Here is a 23,955-nt window from a genome sequence, read left to right as displayed (position 1 = left end):
GGGAGCACAAAGAGGCCCTGACTACATCAACGCCTTTCTAACGAGCAATGAACAGGTACTAAGAGCCCTCCTCTGACCTGTCAGCTAGTGCCCTGTCCACATGCACCATCCGCCTTCTCCGGGAGACGATGGATTCTAAGGCCAGATGGGACCACTGTGACCTCCTGTAGAACACAGGCCAGAGACCAGCCCCCGAATAATTCCTGTTTAAACTAAAGCATCTTAAAAATGTCCTGCCTTGAGTTACAAAAGGTCACCCACCATGCCACTTACTCAGTTGTTCCAATGGTCTATTACTTTCTCAGTTAAAAACGTACATTTCCAGTTTGAATTTGTCTACTTTCAATTTCCAGCCCCTTTGAGGTGCCACCTGATGTATCGGGATACCACTGAGCCCGCCTGTTCTGCCAGCCTGGGCCCCTTTACCTTGTCTTGCTGGGCTTGGGCAGGGCCACCCAGAAGGGGGAAAAGTGGGGCAATTTGCACCAGGCCCCGGCCACGAGAGGCCCCCACGAGAATGCCGGAGGCTCCTCCGCCTGCCCCCATCCCCGGCGCCTCAGCGCACCGCCTCCAGGAGTGGCCCTGGACAGAGCTAAAGCAGCGTGGCTTGGGCGGGCCTGAGCCTCCCACTTGGAGCCACGTGGTAAGGGGGCGGGGCCAGAGCGCCTCCCGCTTGAGCTGCATGGTAAGGGGGCGGGGCCTGAGCACCTCCGGCTTGCGGTGGGTGGTAAGGGGGCATGGCCTGAGCACCTCCTGCTAGAGCTGCACGGTAAGGGGGCAGGGCCTGAGCACCTCCTGCTTGAGCTGCATGGTAAGGGGGCGGGGCCTGAGCACCTCCTGCTTGAGCTGCATGGTAAGGGGCCTGAGCACCTCCTGCTTGAGCTGCATGGTAAGGAGGCATGGCCTGAGCACCTCCTGCTCAGAGCTGCATGGTAAGGGGGCGGGGCTGTGAGCTCAGGTCCCGATGGAGCCAGGCTGCTGCAGTGCTGTCCAGGGGCCAGGAAAGCTCCTGGACGCGCGCGCCTGAGGCTCTGGGAGAGTGGGGAGGTGGGAGGCAGCATGGTAAGCCCTCTGAGCTGGACACCCTCCTGACAGGCCCCCAACCCTGAGCCCAGCTCCCACCCAGCCCTGGGCAACAGCAGCGCCACCCCAGGCAGCGCCGCCCATTGGCACCAACCATCACCATCACCCAGCGACAGCCCATTATGTAATTGCAAATGTATATATACTGTCAAGGTTCCTTCCCCACTCTGAACTTTAGGGTACAGATGTGGGGACCTGCATGAACACCTCTAAGCTTAACTACCAGCTTAGATCTGGTTTTGCTGCCACCACTCCTAAATACTAACTCCCTTCCCTAGATAGTCTTGAGAAACTTCTTTACCAAGTCCCTGGTGAACACCGATCCAATCCCCTTGGATCTTAAAACAAGGAAAAATCAATCAGGTTCTTAAAAAGAAGGCTTTAATTAAAGAAAGAAAGGTAAAACTCATCTCTGTAAAATCAGGATGGAAAATAACTTTACAGGGTAATCAGATTCATAGAGCCCAGAGGAACCCCCTCTAGCCTTAGGTTCAAAATTACAGCAAACAGAGGTAAATCCTCTTAGCAAAAAGGAACATTTACAAGTTGAGAAAACAAAGTTAAACCTAACACGCCTTGCCTGGCTGTTACTTACAAGTTTGAAATATGAGAGACTTGTTCAGAAAGATTTGGAGAACATGGATTGATGTCCGGTCCCTCTTAGTCCAAAGAGCGAACACCACCAAAACAAAGGGCACAAACAAAAGCCTCCTCCCCGCCCCCAAGATTTGAAAGTATCTTGTCTCCTTATTGGTCCTTTGGGTCAGGTGTCAGCCAGGTTACCTGAGCTTCTTAACCCTTTACAGGTAAAAGGATTTTAGTGTCTCTGCCAAGGAGGGATTTTAGAGTATTGTACACAGGAGGGAAGTTCCCTTCCCTTTATAGTTATGACACACACATTAAAGCATTGAATGTTTTAAAATCATGTATTTCGTGTATACCTCTACCCCGATATAACACTACCCAATATAACACGAATTCGGATGTAACGCGGTAAAGCAGTGCTCATGGGGGTGGGCTGACTCCAGTGGATCAAAGCAAGTTCGATATAATACGGTTTCACCTATAATGCGGTAAGACTTTTTGGCTCCACAGGACAGCGTTATATCGAGGTAGAGGTGTATTTTCAAATTATTAAAAATTAATTTTTGAATGTATTTCACTGGTTATTTTTTACATTTCCAAATACATGATACTATAGTATTGCAACTATTTTTTTATGGAAGGGGCTCCTGAAATTGCTTTGCCCCAGCCCCCCGAATCCTCTGGGCGGCCCTGGGCTCAGCTCACAAGCCACTTTCAGCCATACACTCAGGCAGGGCCACACCCAGCTGCAGAAAGACACAGACCCTGAGATCAGCTCTGGGAAGACTCAGCTGAAGGGGCTTGTCCCAGTACTCTGGTGCCCACCTCCTTTGGAGTACAGACCCAAAGGTTTTATGAAATTTGCCTCCTCCCTTGATGTGGAGAGAGGCATGCCCAACTCTTTGCCCCTCCCCCCAGTTACTAATTGTACAAACTGGGTTATGGTATAAACAAGAAATAAGATTCTTAACTACAAGAGGTAGATTTTAAGTGGTTCTAAGAGATAGCAAACAGAACAAAGCAGATTACCTTAGTAAATAAACACAACATACAAACTAAGCTTTCCACACTAGATAGATAGGATCTACACTAGCAAATTCGCAGGCTGGCAGATTCTTAAGATTCTTTGCTGTGCAGCTTGGATTTCCCAGGTTTTCTTACACAGGTTAGGAATCTCTTCAGCCTGAGACCATCACTTCTCATAGTTCAATCTTTGTCCTCAGGTGTTTCCAGGTGTCTTATTGCAGGAGCGTGAGGTCCCCGATGTCATTGTTCCCTTTATCTCCTCTTCCCACCTGCTGGAAAACTCTTTTGCTGCGACCTGGGTCCAACAGTTCCCACTGTGTAGCGTTATCTCAAGAGGTTTCTATGTTGTTTGTGTGCATTTCTCAAGAAGCCATTGTTTGGCATTTTTACTGTTGTATCTGATAGGCTGTTTTGAACCTCACAACGTGTTTCAGGAACACATACATAGCTGAACTTCATAACTGCACATACAGCGATAGGACATACAATCCAACGAGACATTAATGTCTAGCAGATAAAGACTTTTACAATACCTTACAATATGTACTTTGTACAAAACATATCCTAATGACATGACAGTGGTGAATATTAGTGTCAGGTGTCCCACCCAGATGTTCCTCCCACTCTGTCAAGCCCCTGCTAACACTGTCTGGCTGCTTAGCTGCCATGTTGCAGTTCCTCTCTGACACCTACCCCGTGAGATCTGCTCCTCTCTGGTCCGGTTTCATACAGAGCTGCCCTGCCCTCCCCAGATAGTCACCCTGTTGCCGGATGAATGGCCTTCTGCCATTTGGCATATCAAAGCCTGAGCAGCACTGGGGGAAGCTTGACATCTCTCCCACTGGCAGCTCCTTTCCACGCTAACCTTCCTGTTTGTGTCTAATCTCTGCGGGCGAGGACGAGGCCAAGAACCTCAAGTTCTTGGATTCCATCAGCAGCCTCAGAAGCCTGCCTGCTTTTATGGACCAAGTCCTGCTAGTAGAGAAGATAACGGTGAGTAAAACACACACTGGGGCTGTGTTACTTGGCGGGTTTAGTGACTGGCCTGAGATCTTTGCAGATTTGTCGAACTTCAGCTGCCAATCATTGGATCGAGTCAGACTGAAGAGCCCATTATCCAGTATTTGCTTCCCTGTAGGTACTTACAGACTGTCATCAAGTCACCCTGTAACTTTCTCTTTGTTAAGCTGAACTGATTGAGCTCCTTGAGTCTCTCACTATCAGGCATGTTTCCCAGTCCTTCAGTCACTCTTGGGGCTGTTCTCTGATCCTCCAATTTATCAACATTCTCCTTGAATTGTGGGCACCGACCTGGACACAGGATCCCAGCAGCGGTCGCACCAGTGCCAAATACAGAGGGAAAATAACCTCTCTAACAACTGGAGATTGCCCTGTTTGTACATCCTGGGATGGCATTAACCCTTTGGCCCCAACTTCGCACTGGGCGCCATGGGCAGCTGATTACCATGACTGCCAAGTCTTTTCCAGAGTCACCGCTTCCCAGGTTAGAGCCCCCATGCTGTGGGTGAGGCCTGCCGCCTTTGTTCCTAAACATATAACTGTATTGAAATGTAGATTGTTCCCTTGCACCCAGCTTCCCAAGTCACCAGGTCGCTCTGTGTACGCCAGTCTCCTGCCCAGAGCCCCAACACTCCGCAGTCAGTGCCCACTAGGGAACTAGCAACAAATCTGCTCGTAGATTTGGAAAGTCTTTGCTCTCCAGCACCTGCAGAAAGCTTTCCAGAGCTAACCTCCCTTCCTGAACGTGGGACAGCGTGGGCTGGTGGGTGGTCCAGTGGGCTGGGCTCAGCACACCGGGTTCTACTCCCAGTTCTGCAGTAAGACCTGGGCAAGTCACTTCCCTCTGTGCCTCAATTTCTCCCATGCCTTGTCTCGCCTAGTTAGCTTGTGAGCGAACTGGGGCAGGGACTGGTTCTCACTGTGTGTGTGCAGCACCGGGCACAAGGGGGCCTGATCTCAGGTGGAGTCCTTGGGTGATAATGCTGATGGAGCCTTTGCAGAGCACTGGCGCGTGACACTGGGACACTGAGCACAGGCCCTGCACTGCGCTCCCTGGCTGGAGCCCTGCACACCATCAAGCCTGCAGTAGGACGACCTGGCTGCTGAGCCCACGTGTTGCAGGCCCTGCGCTTTGCTCCTGTCGGAGCCTTGCAGGAGCTTGGAGCCCAGCTGGCATTTCCCACATTGTCTCCTCAGGAGCTGATTGATCACGAGTCCGTCGACTCTGACCGGCGTGATGCGCCAGCAAGCAATGCTCGCCATCATGAAGCTGAGGTACCCAGCCTGCCCGGCCCAGCCCCAGCCAGTGCTACATGCAGCCAGACATGCCAGCCACTTGGCATGGCCAGTTTTCCAGGGCATTCCCCCCTCTGCTCCTCCCCCATCTTCTGATTCCCAGGAAATGTGGCACCAGATGATGGTGCTGGTGGATGTGGACTGGCACCAGTGGGGAGGTGGTGGAGGATCCTTCGGTGCCTGGTGACCTCTCCACGTGGCCTTATGAAGATATGGGGGAGGGGGCGTGGGAGGCAGGACCAGTCCTCTGAGGAGAGGGGCAGTTAGGTGCTGCTGGAGCGGAGCGATTGGAGTCAGTGCCAGCTGCGCCACACTGGCAGCTCAGCGACTCCCAGTGGCTGAGAGGCTGGGCAGGCTGAGCCCTGGCACTTGGCACTGCCTGTGCCATGGGGACTCTCTCTCAGTGCCGCTAGTGCCCTGCTCTGAGCTTCCCAGAAGCCTGCCCATCAGGCGCCTGGAAGGTGATGGATGCTGGGCTGGAGCTGGGCTCGCTGTTGGCTCAATTAGTTCCCAGGAATGGGAAGGAGGTGGGGCAGGAGCTGGAGCAACTCTCCCACTGAGCACTGGCTTCCTGACAACGGGCAGGCAACGGCATTGGCCATGATTGCGCCTCTGCGGGGTGAGAGGGGCGGGATTTGCGCCAGCACTGGGCGAGCTGTTCCTCACTGGCTGCCGCCTGCCACGAGGGGCGGCCTGTCCTGCAGGGGCAGCTCAAGAAGTCACCTGGCACCTCATTGCATGTGCTGGGGCCATGCTCTGGCAGTGGGGGTGAAGAGGTTAATGCTGTCTGGGCTGTCCCCACCTTCCTGCCCCCCTGCACACAGCTGTGTGCCCTGTCCAGCAGGCTGAGAGCAATGGGCAGGGGCAGAGCTTAGATCCCTGCTTCGGTTCTGCCCGGCAGCGGGCTGATGCAGCATCTCTGTGCTGGCCTGACTGTGCAGCCGCAGTGCAGACGGCTGTGGTGGGAGGGTCTCTGCCCCCAGCGGGCAGGACTGGCAGGCTCCTCTGCACTGTGGCCGCTGGGTTCAGAGGCGCTGGTGCCAGCAGGCTCTAGTCTCCGTCCATGCCATTTGCAGGATGTTGTTTCTCGGTGAAGCACCGCGATATCTGCACCAGCCGGTTAGTGCTGGTAGGGTCACAGCAGACAGCTGCAGGCTACACTAAGTCCCTGCCTGCTGGTATGGGAGAAGGCAGCACCAACTCCTTCCACCACCCCCTGGCCTGTTCTCATCTGCCACCCGCCAGCTGGAGCCCCCGCAGGTGTTTCCATGTCCTGGGAGCCTGAGGGCAATATTAGCACATCAGTCCCGCCTCAGACCCCAACCGCATGTGTCTCTTCTCTTAGCAAAGTGAAGCTATCGGTGTGGCTCCTGACACGACCCAGGCTGCTCACCACCTGCTTCTCCAGCATCTTCTCCCTGCCTCCAGCACACACCATGGAGGAGGTGGAGGCTGCTCTCTACACCAAAGTAAGCCCCAAACCGCCATGTTGAGCCGTCCCAAACCAAGTGGGAATCCTGCCACTCGCTCGTGTACTGTCCCCTGGGTTACCTGGCACTGGCATAAGAGTGTAATGATCACAGCTCCCCGACAGGACTTCAGCGCAGGACCTGCAGCACCAAAGCACAGGCCCCAAAGCACAGGCCCAGATAAAGGAGTAACTCCCTCCTAGGGTAGCAGTAGTAGGCATTTATCCTTCACATGCACCGACAATTAGTGGGGACCAGACACTCCCTTTACAAGCACATTCATCCCCATGCGTGGCTGGGGCACAGGCCTGAGATCGGCTGCTTCAGGTGCACATAGGCCAGGGAGCCAAGCTTGGCTGGAAATCTGCCCTCCAAATGTGGAGTCCTGTCTGACTCTCCCAGTGGGATAGACTGTGTGCAGTGGGCTTTCTGGGGAGAGCAAAGACAGGTGGGGCCCTGCTGCCAGGAGGAGTTTGTAGTAGGTCTCTGCGGGTACAAGTGAGTGGTGAGCTGTAATACCAGGGGCTGCTATGACCTGGGGGGGTGTCACACGCCAGGGCATTGGTTCATCACCTGGCTGGGTAACTCCACTTGCTCTGGTTTCTCCTCTGCTCTGCATGCAGACGCTGAAAACCATGGATGAGATGCTGAAGACCTTGGTGTGTGAGGATAAGGAGCCCAACCTTGTGGTGCTGCAAAACATCGTGAAGGTCTGGAGGCGTGGGGCAGGAAGGGACTAGTCCTGTAGCTGGGGTGGGGCTCAGGACCAAGGCTCTGTTTAATCCCAAGCATGGGACACCCCGTGCCTTTGGCCTCAGAGCACGTTCTCTACAAAGGTTCTTGGGCTGGAGGCCAAGTGCCCCACTATATCTGAAAACGTCTGTATGGGGTGGGGTGGAGGAGCGCCCACCCCATACGGGATCTGCTGTGTTCTCCACTGAGCCTCATGTGAACCTGGTATTTCTTTGTGTTCACCATGGCCCCACCAACCTGGCCAGAGCCCGGAGCCAGATTCCCCAACATTCTAGTTCTGGGGCCACAGGAAGTAGATTCTGTGGGTGGTTTGTGCTCCCAAAAGAGGGAAATGTCCTCGACAGAGATTCGGTCTCCTCGATCCCAGAACCTGGGAAGAGGGAATCACAGAAGTGCAGGGCTGAAGGGATCTCAAGAGGTCATCTACTCCACCCCTGCACTGAGGTAGGGCCAAGCATTCCTAGACTGTCCCTGCTGAGTGTTTGTCCAGCCTGTTTTAAAACCTCCATGATGGGGAGTCCACCACTTCCCTAGGTCACCTGTTCCAGTGCTTAGCCACCCTTAGACTTTTTCCTAATATTTAACTTAAATCTCCCTTGCTGCAGATTAAGCTCATTACTTCTTGTCCTACCTCCAGGGGACATGGAGAACAATTTGTCACCATCCTCTGTATAACAGCCCTTAACGTATTTGAAGACTGTTACAGGTGCCCTCTGTCTTCTCAAGATGAAACATGCCCAGTCTGTTCAACCTTTCTTCACAGGTCAGGTTTTCTAAACTGCTGATCATTTTGTCGCTGTCCTCTGGACTGGCCCCAGTTTGTTCACATCTTTCTTAAAGCATGGTGCCTGCAACTGGACACAGAGCTCCAAGCTAACACAATTCAGAATGGCATTTCCTTTTTCACAACAGCATCACACTGTTGATTCATATTCAGTGTGAGATCCATGATAACCCCAGATCCTTTTCTGCAGTACTGCCACCTAGCCGGTTATCCCCCACGTTGTTTTTCTGCATTTTTCCTTCCTAAGTGTGGTACGTCACTTTTGTTTTGACTGAATTTTATCTTGTTGACTTCAGACCAACTCTCCAATTTAGCAAGCTGATTTTGAATTCTAATCTGTCCTCCAAAGTGCTTGCAACCCTCCCAGCTTGGTGTCATCCGCAAACTTTACAAGCATCCTCTCTTTCCGTTAACCAAGTTCTTAATGAAAATATTGATTAGTACTGACCAGGCACACCCTGGGGACCCCACTTGAGACACCCTCCCAGTTTGCTAGAGAGTCAGTGATAACTCCTCTTGAGTATGGTCTTTCCATCAGTTGGACGCCCACCTTATAGTAATCTCATCTGGATCAGACTGGCTTAGTTTGCTTATGAGAATGTCTTGTGGGACTGTGTCAAAAGCCTTACTAAACTTCATATACATCATCATATACTGCCTGCCTCCATCCACTAGGCAAGTAACCCTGTCAAAGAAGGAAATTAGATTGGTTTGGCATGGTGCTATTTGTTATTGCCCTATTATCTCCTCTAGATTCTTACAAACTGTTTAATAACTTGTTCAGTATCTTTCTGGGTACCAAAGTTAGGCTGACAGGTCTATAATTCCTTGGGGCCTCCTTGTTCCCCTTTCTGAAGACAGGTTCTGTGTCTGCTCTTCTCCAGTCCTTTGGAACCTCAACCCTCCTAAAGGTTCAGCGATTTCTTTGCCTAGCTCCATCTAGGTGAATATCATGAGGCTCTGCCAACTTGAATACATCTAACTGACCTCAATTGTCTTTTACCTGTTCTCTCCTAGTCTAGCCTGTATTCCTGCCCCTTGTTGTTAATATTGTGTTAAGCATCTAGTCGTCATTAACCTTTTAGTGAAAACTAAAGCAAAAAAGGCATTAAACACCTTGGCTTTGTCTGTGTCATCCATTCTTTGCTCTCCTTCCCTGCTGAGTAGTGGCCCCACACTTTCCTTTGTCTTTCTCTTGCTCCTAATGCATTTATAGAGCTGCTTCTGATTGTCTTTATGTCCCTTGACAGTTAGAACTCATTTTTGCCTTTGCCTTGCTGATTTTCTCCCTATGTGCTTGGACTATTTTTTGGTACTTCTCCTTAGCAATTTGTCCCAATTTGTTTCTCTCAGGTCCTGCTCCCTGACCACATCCAAGGAGGTACATGAGCGGCTGAGGGCAGTGGGAAGGATCAGGTGGCTGATGGAATTCATGGGGTCTCAGTGCAAATTCCAGGTGAGCAGCCTGTGACCCTGGCCACCTCCTAACTACACTGAACAGCCTCGGTGCAGCACGCCCTGGCATGGAAAATGCAGGCCTAGAATAGTGACTCAGCAAGATCCTCAGTAGGAGTCCAATCTAACGAGCCCTGATGTCGATGGGTCTTTCCTCTGACTCCAGTGGGCTTTGGGTCGAGTTCCATCATTCTGTCTCCAAGGACTCTCCCTGCTGTTCCCTAGCACCAAAGTCTGCTCTGCAGGGTCAATGCATTTACACAGGATTGCCCTGACAGCAGCCTCCGAACCCAGGTGTCTGTTCACCCCTTTGTCAGATGCCTGTGGGATGCTTTGGCATCAGCTCCTGCCAGGCTGCCAGATGAACGCCCTTGCTCTGCATGCTCAGGGCCATTGAGCTGCTCCAGATGCTCCATCCCCTGTGGAAGGGCTTCCTCTGGCAGCTGGAGGGGGTCGCTGGATGATGTGCCTCAGAGGCTGGGGCAGCAGAACAGAATGAGGGAGGTGGGAGGGGACACAGTGAAAGGGATGTGCGGGCCAAAGGCGCCAGAGAACTGGGGAGTGGGAGTGGGAGGCTGTGCAGACCCCGGGAGAGGAGGGCAAGGGGCTTGGTGCCAGGTGGGGAAGAGCAGGGAGCCAGTGCAGGGGCTGCAGGAGGGGGAGACGAGAGGACAAGGCTGCAGGAGAGAGCCGGCAGGAGAGAGCAGGCAGGCTGGGGGCAGCGGAAAGGAGGGCTCTGGGAGCTCCAGGATGGAGTGAGAGAGGCAGGATGCAGAGCAGAGGAGTCCAAGGTGACCCCAAGCTCCTGGGCCTGAGGTCAAAGAAGGGAGGGGGATGGCAGAAGGGGCTGGGATTAGGAACTTGCCCTTGAGATGGAGACTGACGCTAGTTCATTTGTTACCTGGGTCCCCACTGGGGTAACGTTTGCTGACTTTGCTGCCCAGATTTCTCCGTCCCTGCTGAGCTTTCCTCAGCCCCTGGTGATGGGCCCCACAGCTCCTCCTGCCTCATTGTCTCCAGTCTCTCTGCGGTGGCCTCTGCCTCCCCTGTTCTAACCCATTGCTAGGGCAATGCCAGGGGACTCGCTGCGCTAGGTCTGCAGGGGTGAGTGACTCCTTTGCTCCCTCTCTCCGTCAGGAAGTGGAGGAGTTCAGAGTCCTGGGCCAGCTGGTGGGGTGTCTCACTCTGCTCTGCGGAGCAGGAGATCTGCCAATCGGCTGTGGAGGGACTTCGCCACCTCTACTCCTTCATGCTGCATCTAAAATGTAAGAGCACTGGAGACCCTTGTCCTTCCTAAATACACTGACATGGGGTTTCCAACATGAAAACCATATTTATTAAACACTTCCACCTTTTCTGCAACCTTTTAAACAGTCTCCATCTAGTAATGAGCCTACACCACTGCTACGATTTCTTTTGTTCCTAATACACTTTTTTTAAAGAAATCCTCCTTATTATCCTTAGTCCTGCAAGCCATGGAGTTTACCCTGATGTTTACCCTCTATCCATATTCTACTCTTCATAACTCACATAAGAATGGACATACTGAGTCAGACCAATGTTTCATCTAGCCCAGTATTGTGTCTTCAGATAGTGGCCAGTGCCTCATGTTTCAGAGGGAATGAACTGAACAGGGAAATTCTGAGTGATCCATCCCCTGACATGCAGTCCCAGCTTCTGGTAGTCAGAGGTTTAGGGACATGCAGAGTATGGGGTTACATGCCCTGATTATCTTGAACCCAATTATACTTTTAGCCTTCACAACATCCCACGGCAACAATTTCCACAGGTTGCCTGTGCATTGTGTGCACAGATACCTTCTTTTGTTTGTTTTTAACTTGCTGCCTCTTCATTTCATAAAGTGACCCCTAGTTCTCCTGTTATGTGCAAGAGTAAATAACACTTCCCTAGTCACTTTCTTCATACCAGTCATGATTTTATAGACCTCTATCATATCCCCCCCTTAGTCATCTCTTGTCTAAACGAAATAGTCCCAGGTCTCTACTACAGACCTATATTGTTATAATTATATTGCTCAGGGGTGTGAAAAATCCACACCCCTGTCGGCAGGAGCACCTCTCCCATTCACCTAGCCAGCGCCTCTCAGGGAGGTGGATTAAGAGCTTGTTTGCATAGGAGCATCTTCACGTAAACTCTACAGCGCCAGTGCAGCTATGGCGATACAGTGTTTGAAGTGTAGACTTGCCCCCCATCTTTTTTATCTCTCCTCATATGGAAGCTGTTCCATCCCCCTAATCATTTTTGTTGCCCTTCTCTGCACCTTTTACAATTCTGGTATATCTGTTTTGAGATGGGGCAACCAGAACTGCACGCAGTATTCAAGGTTTCGGCGCATCATAGATTTATATAGAACCAGTGATGAGCTGCCAAAATCTTAACAACCGGTTCCCTATAAAAAGTTCTGATTTAAGGGAGGGAAGCAGAGGAGGGTCCGGGGTCCTGCAGGGCCTGGGGCAAATTGCCCCACTTGCCCTCCCCGCGGCCCTGGAGCTTGCAGCCTCCTCGTACCTTACCTTGCCAGCAGCTCAAAGCAGCAGGACGACTCAGGAGCTCAGCTGAGCTGCCCAGCTGCTGGCCATGCTGCGGCTCTGCGGGGTGGGGGACGGGGAGAGCCCGGGGGAGACATCCTCGTGGGGCCGGGGGCCCTGCAGGGCCTGGGCCAATTGCCCCACTTGTTCCTTCCTCCTCTGGCCAGCCCTGGAGCTTGCAGCAGCCCCTTCCCCACACTTGCCGGGCTACTCAAAAAGCGGCAGCAGGACGACTCCTGAGCTCAGCTGAGCTGCCCAGCTGGTGCCGGTGGCTGGCCACGCTGCAGCTGGTGGGACGCGGGGGAGGGGCCAGGGGACCCTCAGCCTCCCCAGCTGGGAATCCTGGGAGCAACAGGATGGTCCAGCCCGCGGACCGGAGTTCTTTGCCCACCTCCTGGCCCTTTAACAACCGGTTTTCCACGGAGGTCTAATTTTAGCAACCGGTTCTAGGGAACCTGTGGGAAACGGCTCCAGCTCACCACTGTATAGAACCATTATGATATTTTTCTGTTTTATTATCTATCCTTTTCCTAATGGTTCCCAACATTCTGTTTGCATTTTTAACTGCCGCTGCACGTTGACTGGATGTTTTCAGAGAACTATTTACGATAACTCCAAAATCTCTTTCTTGAGTGCTAACTTAAACCCCATAATTTTGTATGTATAGTTGGGATTATGATTTCCAATGTGCGTTACTTTGCATTTATCAATATTGAATTTCATCTGCCATTTTCTTGCCCAGTCCCTCTTTTTTTTTAGATCCCTTTGTAGCTCTTCGCAGGCTGCTTTGGATTTAACTATCTTGAGTTATTTTGTATCATCTGCAAATTTTGCCACCTCACTGGTTACCCCTTTTCTGGATCATTTATGACTATGTTGAACTACACTGGTCTCAACACAGATCCTTGGGGACCACGCTATTTACCTCTCTCCACTGTGAAAACTGGCCATTTATTCCTGTCCTTTGCTTCCTATCTTTAACCACTGACTCATGAGAGAACCTCCTCTTATCCCATGACAGCTTCCTTTGGTTAAGAGCCTTGGTGAGGGACCCTGTCAAAGGCTTTCTGAAAGTCCAAGTACACTATATCCATTGGATCACCCTTCTCCACATCCTTGTTGACCCCTTCAAAGAATTCTAGTAGACTGGTGAGGCATGATTTCCTTTATAAAAGGCATGTTGGCTCTGCCTCAACAAATTGTGTTCACCGCCGTGTCTGATAATTCTGTTCTTTCCTATAGTTTCAACAATTTGCCTGGTACTGAAGTCAGGCTTACCAGGGATCACATCTGGAGACTTTTTTAAAATTCACTCACATTAGCTATCTCATACAGAGGCTGATTTAAACGCTAGGCTACATACCACAGCACTGCACATAAGTCTGTCTGGATGTCTCGTGATAGCTGCAACCTTTGCACCAGGCAGGCAATTTACCATGCGGTTCTCCCAGTCATCACAAACCCAACTGTTTATATGTCTATTGATTGAATCCCCCATTACTATTTCCTGGCTTCTCTTTGTAAGTGGGATTCCCGCCTTAGGAGGGGTAGCCTCAGTGTGAGAGGACATCATGACTTCATCTGGAAGGTGGGTCCCAACTATGGGATCGTCTCCCTCTGCCCCAGCTCGATGTTCTCCTTCCCGAAACTTTCACCTCCTCAGCAGCACAGAGGCTGTCAGACTGGGGGTGGGACTACTCTACTGCATCCCTAAAAGTCTCCTCTATGTACCTCACTGTCTCCCTTGGCTCCACCAGTTCAGCCCCTCTGGTCTCCTGGTCTCCGATGGCCAGTAGCTCCTTGGGCCAAATGCCCACATATGCTACCTGCCCACAGGGCTGGTAATCGTACATGCTGCATTCAGTGCAATCAACTGGAGAGCCCCACGCTGCTGCTGCCCTTCTGCCTGGTTTATTTTTACTCTTCCAGGGGGTTTAGTTTGTTTAGTTTGGGGGAGGGATGGGGGAACAGGTTATTGGCCTGAGTTTACAGTATGTTTGTTAGATGTACTTGTCTCTCACACACCCTCTCTAAACTTCCTTGCAAACTCCTGCTTGCTAACCGAAGGTCTGATTTATATTGCCTGTTGTCTGTTTCCTCCTGGGTCAGCTGAAAGTCTGAGGAAGCTCGGTGCAGAGTATCGGCAGATCCTCAAGAACAGTCAAGTTGAGACAGCCTTCTGGGTCACCAACACCAGAAATATCACATTGGTAACTACAGTCAGTGCTTCCTGGGATTGTTGTGCCCAGAGTTATCAGGAGTCAGAAATTAACACCCTAGGAGTCAGGGGGAAGGGACAGACTAACCCCATCCAGCTGGGACAGAGACCTGCCTATGGCCCACTCCACCTCATAGAATAATAGACCTCAGGAAATTATCTAGTCCAACCCCTTACTCGAAGCAGGACCAACCCAACTAAATCATCCCAGCCAGGGCTTTGTCAAGCCAGGCCTTAAAAACCTCTGAGGATGGAAATTCCACCACCTCCCTAAGTAACCCATTCCAGTGCTTCACCCCCTCCTAGTGAAATAGTGTTTCCTAATATCCAACCTAAACCTCCCCCACTGCAACTTGAGACCATTGCTCCTTGTTCTCTCATCTGCCACCACTGAGAACAGCCGAGCTCCATCCTCTTTGGAACCCCTGCAGGTAGTGAAGGCTGCTATCAAGTCATGTGCCCCAGCCCCGCATCATTTTCATTGCCCTCTGCTGGACTCTCTCTGATTTGTCCACATCCTTTCTCTTGTGCGGGCCCAAAACTGGACGCACACTCCATGTGTGACCTCACCAGTGCCGAATAGAGGGGAATAATCACTTCCTCCATCTGCAGGCAGTGCTTCTACTAATGCAGCCCAATATGCCTCCTTACATGACACATCCCAAGATGCAATGGGGCTCATCCAAACTGATCCCAGCTCCTTGTCAGGTTTCTGGGAGCTTCTCAGAGATTAATGCAATAAAAGGCATCATTGCATCTGCGCATGAGCGCCAGCCCCTGCTGAGCACTAGACAGTGTAACCGTGCTGCGCAGTATTGTGCCCCTGGGCACTGCCACGCTGGCCTCTGCCATGCATGACAGCTTCCGATTGCTGGCTGGGTACTGTGCTGCCCAGGTGCAGTAAGCCAGGCCTGTCCCGGAAGAGTGGGGTTTGCCTGCACTCCTGGCCGGGCCAGTCCTGGCTGCTAGGCCACTGACCGGATCCGCGCTGGGCAGCAAAGGGGTTTCACTGCGCAGTTTGTTTCAGATTTTTGGGAAGTACTTGGAGCCGTCTGAAGGCATGGACTTTCTCCTCACTGCTATCGACGGCATGAGAGACTCCAGCGTCCATGACGCAGTGACGGCCAGGAACATGCTGCGTACGATCCTGGAGGTTCCCGGCCTCCGCTGGTGGAGGGTAAGAGCTGCAGTGAGAACACTGTGCTGGGGGAGCCCATCCGTGGGAGACTCTGTCTCTGGATGCTAGGCATTATTGGGGGGCAGTTCTCTGGCCTGTGAAATGCAGGGGGTCAGTCTAGGTCAGGGGTCAGCAACCTTTCAGAAGTGGTGTGCCAAGTCTTCATTTATTCACTCTAATTTAAGGTTTCACGTGTCAGTCATACATTTTAATGTTTGTAGAAAATCTCTTTCTATAAGTCTATAATAAATAACTAAATATTGTTGTATATAAAGTAAATACATTTTTTAAAATTTTTAAGAAGCTTCATTTAAAATGAAATTAAAATGCAGATCTCCTGACCGTGGCCAGGCCCCGGCAGTGTGAGTGCCACTGAAAATCAGCTTGCGTGCCACCTTCAGCACACGTGCCATAGGTTGCCTACCCTGGTCTAGGTGATCACCATGACCGCCAGTGGCCTTGCAGTCTATGAATCGATAGGCTGGGAACTGGTGCTGTGTTCTAGGCCTGGGGCTGGTGAAGAGGTTCTGGGAGGGCAGATGGCTCTCAGGTGCAGCAGGTCCTTGGCTCCCCAGATCAATAGCCGTGCGAGGAAGCCAAGGCCCCCAACTCCCCATTTCCCTTCCAGATGTCAGAGGCTGTGAGGAGCATTCATAAGCACCTGGACTCCATCAGCGAGCCACTTGCCCGGCAGGAGCTGCACAGGGCCCTTCTCCTGCTGGGCTACCGGTTCAGCGAGGAGGTGGTCGGAACCCTGCTGGGCTGCTCACGGTCATGTGACAGGTACGGGGCTGCGGCTACCACCACTTGCACTCTGGGTCCCCCGGACTGGTCCCGCTGCCAGAGACAGGGGAGTGCAGAACCCTCCAGAGATCTCCTGCTCCCTGCAGAGCTGCTGCTTCTCCTGGAGGGTTTTGCAGGCTGGCTTGCCCTGGACACAGGCCAATTTGCAAAACCCTGTACGGCATCCTCGGCCTCCTGTGGCTGACACTCAGACCTGGCCCCATGTAACCTGCACCAGCCAACGGGTCCTTGCAGGAGCAGGAGGGCAACAAAGGGCCGGCCGGTGAGGGGAGACCCAGCAGGCGTGCCAGTGCCGAGGGGTGCAGGAGGCTGGCAGGGCTCTGATCGGGTGCCACTGGCTCTCTCCCTTTGCAGTGTTGCTGCGGAGATGTGGAAGATGCTGACATCCCAGCCCAACACCTCAAGAAAGATCCTTGGGGAGCTGGTCAGCAGGCTGCAGGAGCCGGCTCGGCGACGGTATCAGCTCTCTGAGAGACCGGCTGGCTTCCCCCCCTTGGCCGTAAGTACCAGCCCCTGCAGCAAGGGAAGGAGTGCCGTGTGTCCCCATCATGGCCTGAGGGGGTCTCTCAGTCTCCCACGGGGTATAGTCATTGGGCCAAAGAGAGAGAGAGTGTGACTTTAGCCAGTGCTATATTCGAGCCGGAACACGCCAAACGCCTCCTGGTGCTATTCAGCAGCACTCATAGAATCACAGGGTGAGAAGGGATCGCAAAGTCAGCCTGTCCAGCCCCTGCAACAATGCAGGACTTCTTGTTTCTAACTCCACCCTGGACAGATGGCTCCAGCCTCCTTCTGAAAACCTCCAGCGAAAGAGTTTCCACAAGCTCCTAGGCATCTTTCCCATCGTCCTACTCTTCTTACAGTTAGGAAGTTTTTCCTGAGGCTTAATCTATATCTGCTGTGCTGTAGTTTGACCTCATCGCCTCTTGTCCTGCCCTCTGTGGCAAGAGAGAACAACTTTTCTCTATCTTTTTATGGCAGCCTTCCAAGTATCTGAAGACCATTATCTAGTCCCCTTAATCTCCTCCTTTCCAAACAAAACATAGCCAGTTCCTTCAGCCTTTTTTCTTATGGCTTGTGTTCCATCCTCTGATCACCTTTGTCACTCGCCTCTGATCCTTTCCAGTTTCTCCACATCCTTTCTAGACATTGGTGACCAAAACTGACACCGTACTCCAGCTGAGGCCTAACCAGCACTGAGTAGAGTGGTACTATCGCCTCCCATGACTTGCATGCTATACCCAGGGGCGGCTCTAGTAATTTTGCCGCCCAAGCAGGGCGGCACGCCACGGGGTGCTCTGGCGGTCGCTGGTCCGCGGTTCCAGTGGACCTGTTGCAGACATGCCCGCGGAGGGTCCACTGGTCCCGCAGCTCCAGTGGACCGCCCGCAGCCGTGCCGGCGGGCGGTCCACCGGAGCCGCAGGACCAGCGGACCCTCCGCAGGCACTCCTGTGGGAGGTCCGCCGAGCCACCTGCTGCCCTCCCGGCGACAGGCAGCGCGCCCCTGCGGCTCTCATTGCCGCCTCTAAGCGCGCTGGCACGCTGGCGCCTGGAGCCAGCCCTGGCTATACCTCTCTGTTAATGCAACTTAAAATTGCATTTGCTTTTTTTGCAACAGCATCGCATTGCTGACTCATGCTGAGGTTGTGATCCACCACAGCTCCCAGATCCTTCTCAGCTGGTTATCCTCCATTCTGTATCTGTGCATTTGCTTTTTCTTCTCTAAATGTAGCACCTCACATTTGTCTTTGGTGAATTTCATTTTGTTATCTATAGCCCTGTGACGCTGTAGGGAGAGGGATGGATTGACCTGGAAATGGTGTTTAGTTTTACTGGGACTGTCTGCATGGGGGATGGGAGAGCAGGGGATGACTTTAGGTGAGGGTCAGTACCTGAGGCTGTAACCTGAGCCAGACAGGGGGGTGGATGAGTCGATACTGCGTACTAAGGTTATTCCCTGTTTACACTGGTGCCCCAGCGCAGCAGCAGCAGCAGCAGCGCAATACTTTATTCCTCTCGAGGAGGTGGAGTACAAGCAGCGCTGTAGCCAGGGAGATACAGCGCTGTATATGCCTTGCCAGTGTGGACGGGGAGTGAGTTACAGCGCTGTTGGTGGCTTTATTGTGCTGTAACTCTCAAGTGTAGCCAAGGCCTAAATCCACGTTCACACTCAGGGCTAGTCTACACTTACCATCTGGGTCGACGCGTGAGTTTGATTTTCGGAGTTCGAACTATCGCGCCTGATCTAGATGCGATAGTTCAACTCCGAAGCACCGCAGTCAACTCCGGTACTCCACCAGTGCAAACGGCGGTGGTGGAGTCGACGGGGAGCCGCGGAGTTCGACCACCGCTGCCTGGACGGGTGAGTAGTTCAATTAGGTACTTCAATTCAGCTATGCTATTCACGTAGCTGAATTTGCGTACCCTAATTCGAACCCCCTTTGTAGTGTAGACCAGGCTTCAGCCATGCTGCATGAAATCACACGCGTGGAGCTGAGCAGTGGTTTCAGCTCAGCTGGCACTTCTGACCAGTATAATCAAGAGAGTCATGCTAGGCATTGACAATTCCTGTCAGTGACAGACCAGATTGGTTACACAGCTGCCCTACCTCCTTTTCACTTTATCTAAGGCCTTGGCCACACTTGAGAATTACAGCGCAATAAAGCCACCAACAGCGCTGTAACTCACTCCCGTCCACACTGGCAAGGCACATACAGCGCTGTATCTCCGTGGCTACAGCGCCGCTTGTACTCCACCTCCCGAGAGGAATAAAGAGTATTGTGCTGCTGCTGCGCTGGGGCACCAGTGTAAACAGGGAATAACCTTAGTATGCAGTGACTGATCTCCGGAAGCTTCCCATAACCCTTTTAAGTGAAGGTTCCGGTCTTTGTTTTGTTGTAAACTCTGGGCCCGGGAGCTGCTTATCAAAAACAAACCCAGCTCCTGTTTGCTGTAAATGAGCAGAGGCAGAGGGCTCCCTTTGGAAGGCCCACAGCTAGTGTTTGCTTGAATAGAGGGGAGGGAGGAGGGTCCGTTTCGACGAGCGGCTGCTTATCTGGTCTGTGAGGAAAAACAAAGAGGTGCTGTTCACTTTCAGTGAGTCAGAGAGGGCTAGGGGAGGGGTTGGAACTTGCAAGGCAGCTGCTGACACAGTGTTGGCTCCAAAATCCACTCTCTCTCTCCCCCACGCTCCCTGTCACACTCCACCCCCCCTTTTGAAAAGCACGTTGCAGCCACTTGGAACGCTGGGATAGCTGACCATAATGCACTGCTCCCACTGCCGCTGCAGATGCTGCAAATGTGGCCACAACAGCGCTGGCAACTGTCAGTGTGGACAGACTGCAGCGCTTTCCCTACTCAGCTGTACGAAGACAGCTTTAACTCCCAGTGCTGTACAGCTGCAAGTGTAGCCATACCTCAGCCACATGACTATGATTGTGAATGGAAATGTAGCAAGGGGCTTATTCCGCATACGTCATCACTCACATTTAGCAAGCTACATGGCCCTTCATTTTCCATGTGGCATCCTCTCAGCTGTGCCAGAACTTGGCTCAGACATCCTTGTTCTCCCTCTGATTCACAGACACAGAAAATACAATATGGAGAAAGACGATTGTTGGAAATATTTGTAAAAATTAGATCAATGCATTCCAGCAGGCCTTTGCTACTCCAGCCCGTTATGCCTTGATGGATTTTGTGTTACTTGTGTAGCCTACTAGCTACATTTAAAATAAACTTTTATTATTTCAGCCTGATACAGTAATGTCTGTAGTGCAGCAGCATGATTTATTTTCTATTTTCATTAGCCTATAGGCTAAAGTAAAAGAAAACTTGCTACGCATTCATTGGGTTTTACCACTGTACTGTACACTTCTGTCTAGAGTTATATCTTTACATATTCTATTGTAGACACAGTAATGGCATTTCTATTGTATTCTATTGCATACACAGTAATGGCATTTCAGCACAATGATTTCAACATTTAAAATAAATTGAATAGCTACTATGGGGTGTACAAGTAAAAAAAAATCCAATACCTTGTTATTTTGGACAGCTGGCCTGTCTCCAGCCATGCCTGGTTTAGCCCAGGATTACTGTACCAGAAATTCAGTAGACAAATAAAATGTGAATTTCTATAATTCATATTGAAGAAAATCAGTATTTTAGTGGCATTCCAGGACCTTCATATTTTCGACTACACCACTGTCTCTAGCCCAACTGGGAGACCTGGGGTCAAAACTCTGCTCCAATGACTATTTAAGTGTTCCCAAGTAGAGATAGATACCAAATTCCCTTTAGGGGTGGGGCTTAGGCCACATCCTCTCCTCCGCATTTCCTATTGGTTGGTTTAGGCAGCTCCTCACTCTTAGCTTCATAGAGTTCAAGGCAAGAAGGGACCTCTGCATCATCTAGTCAGATCCCCTGCCTGACACAAGCCAGAGAACTGCCCCAGATCATTCCTAGAGCAGGTCTTTGAAGAAAACATCCCATCGTGGTTCAAAATAGTCAGTGATGGAGAATCTATCACCACCCTGGGTAAATTCTTCCAATGATTAATTACTCTCACTGTGATGTTTATGCCTTATTTCCAGTCTGAATGTCTACCTTCAACTTCCAGCCACTGGATCATGTTAGACCTTTCTCTGCAAGACTGAAAAGCCAATTACTAAATATTTGTTTCAGGAGATACCTATAGACAGTAATCAAGTCACCCTCAACCCTCTCTTTGTTAAGATGAATAGATCGAGCTTCTTGAGTCTCTCACTATATCTCTCACCAGAGGTCCTGATTTTTATAGGGACAGTCCTGATTTTAGGTCTTTTCCTTATATAGGCTCCTATTACCCCCAACCCCTGTCCTGTCTGGTCACCCTATCACTATAAGACATGGTTTCTAGTCCTTTAATCATTCTCATGGCTCTTCTCTGAACCTCTGCAATTCATCAACATTCTTTTGCATTGGGGCACCGGAACTGGACCCAGGATCCCAGCAGTTGTCACACCAGTGCCAAATACTCCCACTCTAGATTCTTCTGTTTATTTATCCCAGGATCACATGAGCTGATTATCCACCAGGACTCCCAAGTCCTTTACAGAGTCTCTGCTTCCCAGGATAGAGTCCCTCGTCCTGTTCCTAGATGTATTCATTTACAATGAGCCATATTAAAACACATACTGTTTGATTGCTCCCCAGTTTACCAAGTGATTCAGATCGCTCTGTATCAGTGACTTATCCTCTTCATTATTTACCACTCACCCAATTCTTGTGTCATCTGCAAACTTTATCAGTGATTTGAGGTTTTCTTCCAGGTCATTGATGAAAATGTTAAATCGCGTAGGGCCAAGACCCGATCCCTGCAAGGACCATCCTGGAAACACACCTGTGCAATGCTGATTCCCAGTTTACAATTACATTTTGAATCCTATCAGCCACTTTATAATCCAATTCATGTGTGCCACGTTACTTTTGTAACTTCTAGGTTTCTGATCAAACTGGAGTGCAGCGCCAACTCAAGCGCCTTACAGAAGTCTACATACATTATGTCAATACCATTTCCTTTATCTACCAAACTTGTCATCTCATCGAAAAATTGTTGATTTGCATTAAATAAATTATCCTCTTTAATTCTTTATTAATTGAATCTTATACCAGCTGCTCCATTATCTTGCCTGGGATCGATGTCAGGCTGACAGGCCTGAAATTACCCAGCCCATCCCTTTCACCCGCTTTAACAATTGGCCCAACTGACTCTCTCTCTGGAGCATATACGGACTCTCTCTCTGGAGCACTTAACCCAGGGCTGTGAGTCCACTGGGCAGCAGGGCACATGCAGCTGGGCATGGCCACGCTGGGCCGAAGTCCCTTGTGTGGTTCTAGCCAAGGTCTCACAGGCTAGGAATTGAACCCAGCATCCCAGGCCTTAGCCCCAGCCCACCCCCACCCTCTAGGTGCCCTGGGAGCGTGTGAAGGATGAAATCCCTGCAGTGATGTCTGTCTCCTGTTCTTAGCTGCAGGCCACAAGAGCCCTGTATGTGATCCTGCAGGAGCAGGCCTGCAGGCAGGAGGTGAAGGAGCTCTTCCTCAGCTCACGTCGCGCTGCTCTTCCACGCCACCCACACAGTGCAGCACACTGCTTCGCAGGAGAGGAGCATAACCAGGAGGACACGGCCGCACCCTCAGCCCCGTCAGGTACCGCCAGCCCGACACCCAGCCTGGGTTCTGCAGCGCGCCCGCAGGCACGCGGCAGGGCCTGGCCTGGGCTCACTCAGTAACAAGAGGCTCGCCTGCACACAGGTTCGCGGTGAAGGCCATGGAAGCTTTGCTTCTATGCGCTGGCTACAAGGAGCAGGTCACCTTCATGATGAAGCAGGGCGGCTGGGACCTGCTCATGAGCTCTGACACGCACCACAAAGGTGTCTGCCTGCTTGCCCGGTGAGTGCTGCCCAGAACCGATCACAGCAGCAGCTCCTCCTGGCCCAGGACACGGCCACATTGCCTTCCCTGCTGGGTGAGACGCGGCCCCAATCGCCTGCATGGAACAGGCCGCAGCCTCTGTGCTGCTGGCCAAGGGGTCAGTCGGCTACTTCTCCACCCTGCGCTGCCTGGCGAAACCGCCTCCTGCGTGGCTCTGGCAGGCATGGCTGGGCAAAGACAGCCTCCGCCATGTCTTTCCGCAGCGCTGGTGTAGCCCTGTCAGGCCCAGCACATGAGAGAGACAAGGTGGGGGAGGGAATGTCTTTGGTTGGCCCAGTGACTGTGGGTGAGAGAGAAGCTAACACAGAAAGCTCCAGCGCTTGTCTTGGGTGAATCTAAGATATTCTCTCACCCACCCTTCTGTCTCTCATCACCCAATATCTGGGCACATGAGGAAGACCACCACCCCACCGACACCCTTCTTTGTCTGCAGTTCTCTTGCAGCCACAGCACTACGTGCTCAGAGCTGGCCTCATGGAAGGGCTCCCTGTCGAGTGATTAAGGGTTTGGGTCTCTAGCACATAAGCCGCTGGGCATTTTAAGCCAGCAGGAACTAGTCCGTGCCAGCTGCGCGTGACTAGTCGCCCGGGATCCCCTGTCCTGGTTAGATTCATAAATGGAGGACCAGTCCTGCCCACCTTGATGATGTGGTGTTTGTGTTTCCTATGCCAGGCCATGGTTTCGCCAATTTCCAGGAGCGAAACTGGATTTTCTACCATCTGATGGCCATCCTCAGCGATCGACGATAGGCGTACGCCCCGGCCGTGGCGCCTTCATTCAGGTGAGCCTCACCAGCGGGTGAGGGTCGTGAGAAGAGCCCGGCCCAGCGGTGACTGGGCATGGGGCTGACCTATGGCCAGGGACAGCAGATTTGTAGAAATTTTGGTGGTGCTCAGCAGAACCTGCCCCTCAAACTCTGCCCCCCTAACCTCTGCCCCCACCCTGCCTAAGTCTCTGGGAGGGAGTTTGGGTGGGGGAGGGGGCCTGGGGTGCAGGCTCTGGTATGGGTCAGAGGGTGGGAGTGCAGGAGAGGGTGGGGATGCAGGCTCTGGGAGGGAGTTTGGGGACAGGAGGGGTGTGTGGAGGGAGGGGCTGCAGGCTCGGGGAAGGAGTTTGGGGGCCAGAGTGGGGTCGGGACAGGGGTGGGGGGGCAGGCTCGGGGAGGAGTGGGGAGGGTGCGGCGCGTGTCGGGGGCTCCTAGGCAGGGCAGGCTGGGGCCCTCCATGTGCTGCTACCCGAGGCACTGCCCCACAGCTTCCTAC

General features: G+C 52.0%; 2 protein-coding genes across 2 annotated transcripts in view; both read left to right on the top strand.

Annotated features, from left to right (window-relative positions):
* LOC120394975 (maestro heat-like repeat-containing protein family member 7) overlaps positions 1 to 23,955 on the top strand; it is a 174,197-nt gene that overhangs the window by 6,408 nt on the left and 143,834 nt on the right. The window lies entirely within an intron of this gene.
* Positions 1 to 23,955, top strand: part of LOC120394974 (maestro heat-like repeat-containing protein family member 7) — a 132,213-nt gene that overhangs the window by 99,736 nt on the left and 8,522 nt on the right. The gene's annotated exons all lie outside the window — the stretch shown is intronic.

The sequence above is a fragment of the Mauremys reevesii genome, unplaced genomic scaffold (genome assembly GCF_016161935.1).
Source record: "Mauremys reevesii isolate NIE-2019 unplaced genomic scaffold, ASM1616193v1 Contig86, whole genome shotgun sequence".
Lineage (NCBI taxonomy): Eukaryota > Metazoa > Chordata > Testudines > Geoemydidae > Mauremys > Mauremys reevesii.
This window is presented reverse-complemented; position numbering and strand designations above follow the sequence as displayed.